Below are 7,501 nucleotides of genomic sequence, written 5' to 3' on the forward strand. Positions count from 1 at the left end.
AATTTGCCGGATGTAGCCAAAATAATGATGTCTCGTTCATGAACACAGGCCAACATGATATTGAGAATGAAAATATAAGCAGGTCCAAGCAGACAATGTCATATTTCCACCAATTAGCCTCGCCCTTCAAACTGAGTGCATCAAAAAATTACACAAGGCAGGGCAATGTCGATCCATCTTCCTAAGCTGTGACTTTAAGAGGACCAGAGCCTGTGCAACATTTTGCTGGTTCCCAACACGTGCCATAGAGTAAGCTAGAAATAGAGTCTCATTGCGTGCAAACCAAAGCATGTGCTGCAGAAAATTGCACAATTCAGAGCAATGTTTCAAATCCATCTTCGCAAGCTGTGGCTTCAAGAGGATCAGAGGCTGTAAAACATTTTCATGGTTCCCAACACGTGCTGAGGCCAATAGCACAGAATAGAGAACAACTTTTGTTTGTTCCACCTGTTCCTTGTGGGGCAGATCTACGGGATAAGATGGAAATGGAAAATAGATTAAATACAGTTCAAGTAAGCACTGAAGCCTCAAAACCTATCACTATGATAGATGAATTAGGAGGAAATTCTATTCTGCAGAGTGCTCCATTAGGGAAACATTAATGGTGATGTAGATTTTCCCTTGGAGAATAAATCGAAAGATCTAACAAATGTGATAGATGAATTAGGATGAGATTCTATTCTGCAGAATGCTCCGTTAGGGAAACATTAATGGTGATGTAGATTTTCCCTTGGAGAATAAATCGAAAGATCTATCAAATGGAAACATCTTTCAATCTCCTTTGGGTGAAACATTGTAATAAAAAACTTCTCATACATACCAAGTTGTTCCTCATGGTGTCTGGTAATGATAGGGTTACTGTTAGATGCACCCAGCGTGTTTGATAATGAACAGGTTTAAGGTTAGATGCACCCAGCGGAGCCACCAAACGTTGAAAGAATTGGCACCCAGCGTGTCTGGTAATGAATAGGTTTAGGGTTAGATGCGGTTTAAATAGCTTAGCATTCATAATCAGCCTCTTGCATGTCGTTAACCAGGATAAAAATGAAAGCCCAATAGATGAAAACGAATAAAAATATACATTAAAACCCTAGTAATTTAGCCTGTACCCAAAGTTCCAAGAATACGATGACGAAGCCATAATGAGTTAAAATATTTATAAAACCCTAGTAAATACTGTGTAGGCAAAAGCAGAGGGAGAGCCATACACAATAATTTACAACAGGATCCACACAGATGAAATGAGTACACAATTCTCACAGCACAACAAGAGTGTAAGGAATGAATCAGTGTAATGAATGAAACCTTATCTTGCTCATTATTCAACGGAGGTAGGGGCCCTCTAATCCTAGATTTGATGCCACTGTCACAAACACCAAGGCGGCCACCGGCAATATTTTCACAGACAAAGATGCTATCGCGTTTGATTTGGTACTTGTGGTTGTTGAGGGTGTGGCAGTAGAAACTGCTCAACACAAAATCCCCTTTCTCATTAATTCTCAACTTAAATAGCTCTCAAGGGAAGGAAATGGCGATTGATGAGACAAACAAAGAAAAGGAGAATTCCTGACCTGAAGATGAAGGTGGGGTTGAAGTTGGAGTTTTCCCAGTAGACGAACCACCAGCAGTCGCTGTTGCGCAGATCACAGATCCAGAGGAAAGAAGGCGGCATGAGATGAAAAATGACAATAAAAGAATTACAGGAAGGCAGCATGAGAAGAAATATGAAAAGAAATGCAAGAAATAGGGCAAGGGAGAAGACTTATTTTGCTGCATTGGCTGGTGTTAACATTCTTGCCACACTCGATAGGCAGCTTCATGGCTTGGGTAACATTGACGTCTAGCTGCTTAACAGCGTCACTGTTGAGAAGATTACAGAGGCATTGGGAGTCCTTGTCGATGACAGAGATGAGAGCAGAGCAGAAATGCAAGAAATAGGGCAAGGGAGAAGACTTATTTTGATGCATTGGCTGGTGCTAACATTCTTGCCACACTCGATAGGCAGCTTCATGGCTTGGGTAACATTGACGTCTAGCTGCTTAACGGCGTCACTGTTGAGAAGATTACATAGGCATTGGGAGTCCTTGTCGATGACAGAGATGAGGGCAGAGCAGCATGTGGCATCTGGCTTGGTGGTGGCATTCAAATAAGGGGCACAAGCGCTGAGGGATGATAGGCACAACGTATTGAACCATACCAACATCAAGATTGACAGAAAAACCAGAGGTCGAGTCCAGGCAGAGCCTTTGTTGGCAGTGCGAGCCAAGCACATATCAGCTGCGAAACGAATGGTTCGCTAGCAGTGCGTCTGTTCCGTTTCCTCATTAACAGTTCAGTTTCGCTTTTTCATTAACTATTTAGTTTGGGATCAACGATCACATTTCATTCAATCGTCTAACACCACAAATCGAGGGTTAACAACAGGACAGGGTGGCAGCTGTGGCAATTCATTTCAAAGGGAAACGCCTTACGGCGTAAAAATATATATTTTTCATTTAACTTATTAACTAAATGGTTATATTTGACTAGGGTTTTATTTTATATTTATTTTATTAAATATATTATCTTATTTTCTCAACGTCTATTTATTTGATTTATAAAACGAGATTTTTTTTACTATAATATAATAATGGATATAAAATTTTAATATCATTAAATAATACTAATATTCATATTACTAATGCTCACTAATGCTAATATTAATAAGTATTATTATTCGTATCATGTATTATTCATATTAATATTAGTAATTTAGTATTAATAGTATAATTAATATTCACTCAATCAAATTTTTAAACATGGATCTAATATCTTATTTGAATTTTAATAGCAAATAAGCCACTTTCATAAATTTATTTCAATAGATATTTGAATGCATGCATATATTCATAATGGTTTCAAATATGTTTATGTATTTTCCAAAGGTTTTTTTTGTTTGGGATAAGGTTGTTCATTCCATGGTTGTAAGGGAAGAAAGATAATCTAAGATGACTTAGTTGGGATTTTTTCTTCAAGGTCAAAATCCAATGACTAACATTTTTGGTATAACCAATTATCTATAAGGAACAAAACCCTCCTTAAAATTTTTATCTTTGTCTAATTTCACTATAAATAGAAATGAGAAAAAAAAGTATTTATCACGACTTCCCTTTCCTTGTGTGAGTGGAAGTCATTGAGCTTGAAACCATGCCTCAATTATTTTTGGAAATGGCCATACCTAATTTACTTTCCCAAAGAAGGGAATTTATGCAAATAAAAGGGCATTGGTTTAAGGAATCTCACATGTAGGCTCGTTCTCTTCTCTTTTCTTAACAAACAAAATGGTTGGTTTACTTCTTTAGTATGGTTTTTTCTTTTTTTGCAATAAATATAGTCATAGCATTTAAGGTTTATATGAAGAGAAGGGGATTAAATCATTATTCACTTACATAAAAAGAATATAAAAAGAGTAATATATATATATATATATATATATATATATATATATATATATATATATATATATATATATGTGGAATATTTAAAATTGAAAGTTATATTAATATAAAATTAGGGAATATATTACTATGAATATATAATAGTTATGATAAGTTTTATCACCTTGTAGTGAAATGCCTTGATTGTAACTTTTTTAGTGGCTAGGGAAAACCTTATCCATCGACAACCTTTGAAACTTTTTGAAGAAACCTTTCTAGTAGTATATCTTCCTCCCCTTGTGTCAGTTGAAGAACTTGTGTACCCTTCCTAGAGAAGGGACATCATTAGCACTAGATTGTGTTTTTTGCTCATTAATGGTCTCTTTGGTTGTAATCACTTCCTCAAACCTATGTTAAAGGTCCATAATCACCATGGATGTTTTTGATAACCAAAAGGAAGAACCCTATGCTACTATGTTTAGATCTTTTGCTAGTGGAAAATGCCTGAAGAAGAGTAAGTTTGTGAAAAGAGTTGAGTCATCCCCAAGCTGGATATGCCTCTAGAGTTGAAGAGGAAAGTCATAATGTTTCACAAGGAAGCTCTTATTGAAAAGTTTACTAGTCTTTTTTTCACCCTCAAGAAGTCCAAGCATGGATCTCAAAGCGCCAAGCTATTGTCCCATGTCAAATCTTTGGTTATTATTGTGGCCAAGATTATTATTTGTTTTTATTTGACAACAAGGAAGAACAAGATAAAATATTCAAATCAAGTCCCTGCTTCATCAATTCCAAGGGATAATTCCTTACCCACTAGACCTTGGACTTTGATTCATTCATGGAAATATCAACTATGCTAGTGTGAGTGAGATCACCACATCTCCCAATCCTTTTATAAGACAAAGATTATCAAAAATAAATAGGAAACAATTTGGGTCACTATATAGATTGGGCTTATCTTAAATTTACTCTTGTGCTAGAATTTGGTTAGAAATAGATCTACAAAAGGGTATGCCAAAGGCAAACCAATTCAATATGGAGGGTTGGAGCTATGCATAGACCCTTGATGATGATTAAATTCTCTTTAGGTGTAACTCTTGTCATGATTATAGTCACTTTGTAAAATATTGTTAAAAATCCAAGGAACACGACACCATTTAAAGTGGGGCCTTGTTTCCTTAAACAAATAACATGAATCATATAAACAAGTATCTAGAAGGTATAAGAAGTGATAGCCCAAGGGATATTTGTGTGCAAAAAGACCTCCCAACCAACAACATATTTAGTGTAATTGAGCAAGAATATGAGGAAAAAGAAATGGTGGAAATAAATAAAATTGATCCACCAAATCAAGAGGAACCCACTAGAATCGAAACCCATGAGGACCAACTGGAAGTGGTAGAGAAAATTCCAAAGCCTCGGTCATTGCGTTCAATCAAAAGCTCATATATTTTAGTATCAAACAATTTGAAGGCATCTACACTTGTGATTTTGACACCCTCCCTGTTACAAGTCATTTTGTCACATCCAATCAAATGGTCGTGAAACAGGATCAATCAACATCCATTAACACTTTGCATTCATCCCCAGCAAAGCCAAGAGCATCCTCTCTCCAAAAGTTCCAATAATTATGGGTTAAACAACTCAAAACCCTAATTTTTTGACCCATCACACTTAGCCTTCATGCAAATTTCATTGTTGCAAGTTGTACACGGAGAAACTACACTGATTAGCGATGTTGCTTTCACTCCAAGTGTGATGGCCCTTTGAATTCGGTAAAAAAAAACCTAATCTTTTCTTTCTAGAAGCTTCCCAAGTGGTCTTAACTATTTACTATTGGATTAGATCTCAAACTCCTACTCTTGAGGCCTTATCTCTTATCCCTATAACTTATCTTCCCTCTAATGTGGATCTAAGTCCTAGAATGGTAAATCCAAAGCCACCTCTTTTACCCTATAAATACACTACCTCTCATAGAGTCTAGGTTGGCTTTTGGAGACTCTTAGTTATGCCCTCATGTTGTTGCTTTGTGCCTAAGGATCCATTATCCATCTATGCATTTGAGTTGTGATTGAAGGCTTGCTTTGTGGCAAAGGAAGGACAAGATAGTTGGGATACATCTACAAGTTCAAGATTTGAAAGGGTTGTATCTTCTCCTACATTCATTAATATAAAAAGTGTTTTGTTTTCCTATACTTATGTCTCATGTATGCATATGTAGAACAATGTCTTCATGACTCATTGTTTAGAGATGTTATTATATGTTATTTGTATATTTTGGTTCTCTTTCATGTTTTAGTTGTTTTGCAAGTTCCATTTTTAGCATTTGGAGTTGGAGTTGGAGCTTACAAGCAAGGAGAAGAGGAGAGCTTGTGTTGGATTCCAGGTAGGTCTTTCTTCCATATTATAAACTCTCTAAGGAAAACATAAGTCATTTTGTCTATGTTTTTTCTAGATCAAGCCACTAGATCTAGGGAGTTTGCTTTTGTCCACATAAGGAAATTATTCATCAAACAACTTGGCAAACATATTAGGGAACGAGATGTTCCTTTAGTGGTTTCCTTTGCCTACTCTTTTAGGACCTTTGAAAATGACTCAATTTGACTTGTTCAAACAGTTATCAGTCTTAGGAAAGTATAATTATGAGCTTGCTAGGGTTTGTTTTTCGTCTTTTGAGAAAAATCATCCCCAACGATTTTTTGTTATGAGACAAAGCGACCTAGTGCACTTGTCTCTCTCTGTAAGTGTGATGAATCACACTGGTTATCATATATAGAATGTGATGGTCCTGTAAGATGAAAATATTTGCATTTTTATGCCTTTCCCTCAATTATTTTTTGATTGCAATGATTTTTCCTGAGTCTCTGAACTAGTCATTGTCTCTGTAAAACCAACAGTCCGTTTAAATTTGAATGTGATTGTCTTTTGATGAGAGTTCGCTTGTTTTTGTTTCTTCTTGTCAATTAGGGTTTTTTATCACTTCTCTTGATTTTTGATTTGATAAAAGATTTTCGTATTATAGTTTCAATCTGTGTGAATTCTTTTGATTCAATAATCTAGTCGCATTTCATTTTTCATTGCATTTGAAAATTGAAAAGTAAAAGAAAATAATTTGTTCATTTTCTTCATGCATTAGGGCTTTGAATTGAATTGCAATGGTACATTTGAAAATCTTAATTAGGAAGTTCTTGTTTGTTGCATCATTGTTTGAAACTTCTTCCTTCCCTTAGATAGATATTCATTGAACGAAAAAGAGTTCTTTTAATCATGGTAGTTGCATTATAGGAAGTTCACATGAATTTGTTTTATGAGCCTTGAAACTAAAACTTTAATCAAGATTAACTTTAAAATTTATTCAATTAACCTAAGGAGCATTTGGAACATTAATGACACACACAGTGGTCTAGGCTAGAAGACATGTTTCAGTGTCGTTAAATGTAGGAGTTGTTGTTACTTGTCAACGTTACATGCTAGGTATGGTTAGTTTTCCACGTACATTGGAGTATATCATAACGTTCTTCCACGTACCTTCGAGTATTCAGGACTATGCTCCACATACATCTGAGTATATCGAAATGCCCCCATCATACGGTTACGCATTAGACAACACTACTACAGACTGCGCTTCCACGTACCTCTGGGTATATTTTGGAAGTCCCCACTAGGTGGAAATACTACCATAGGTAACTGAATTAGCTGCCTTGTTAATTGTGATACATCGAACATAGAATTCAGGGAGATTGCCTACACATACCAACGATGGTATATTGCAATTCACAGTGACTTGGTAATCCCTTTTAGCTAGTTACCCCTTTTTATTTTTCTAAAATTAATTAATCCACCATGGAAGAACACCCTGAACACCCCGGGCTTTCACGTAGAATGCAAATATTTCCTCCTCTACCTCCAAAGGCAGCACATGGTCATCGTACAGACAAGAAATGTAAATGACCGAACCTGGTGCATTGAAAGCTAGCCCTTCTGGAACCACATCTGAGATTAATCAACCAGAATCGTCACTTCCTACCGAACCTAAAATTACATCTTTACAAATTGGTGAGCTTGAAGTAGTTGAAACTGAAACTCTT

General features: G+C 36.0%; 1 long non-coding RNA gene across 1 annotated transcript; it reads right to left on the minus strand.

Annotated features, from left to right (window-relative positions):
• Nucleotides 1-292: 292 nt before the first annotated feature.
• LOC149177352 (uncharacterized) lies at nucleotides 293-1,832 on the minus strand. Its single transcript, XR_016258100.1, has 2 exons — nucleotides 821-1,832; nucleotides 293-467 (listed from the first exon to the last, which is right to left on the minus strand). It is a non-coding gene; the product is annotated as an uncharacterized LOC149177352 (long non-coding RNA).
• Between the last annotated feature and the right edge of the window lie 5,669 nt (nucleotides 1,833-7,501).

Source organism: Pinus tabuliformis, chromosome 4_1 (genome assembly GCF_031772625.1).
Source record: "Pinus tabuliformis cultivar Carrire ecotype Pingquan chromosome 4_1, CPIR1, whole genome shotgun sequence".
Taxonomy (NCBI): Eukaryota; Viridiplantae; Streptophyta; class Pinopsida; order Pinales; family Pinaceae; genus Pinus; species Pinus tabuliformis.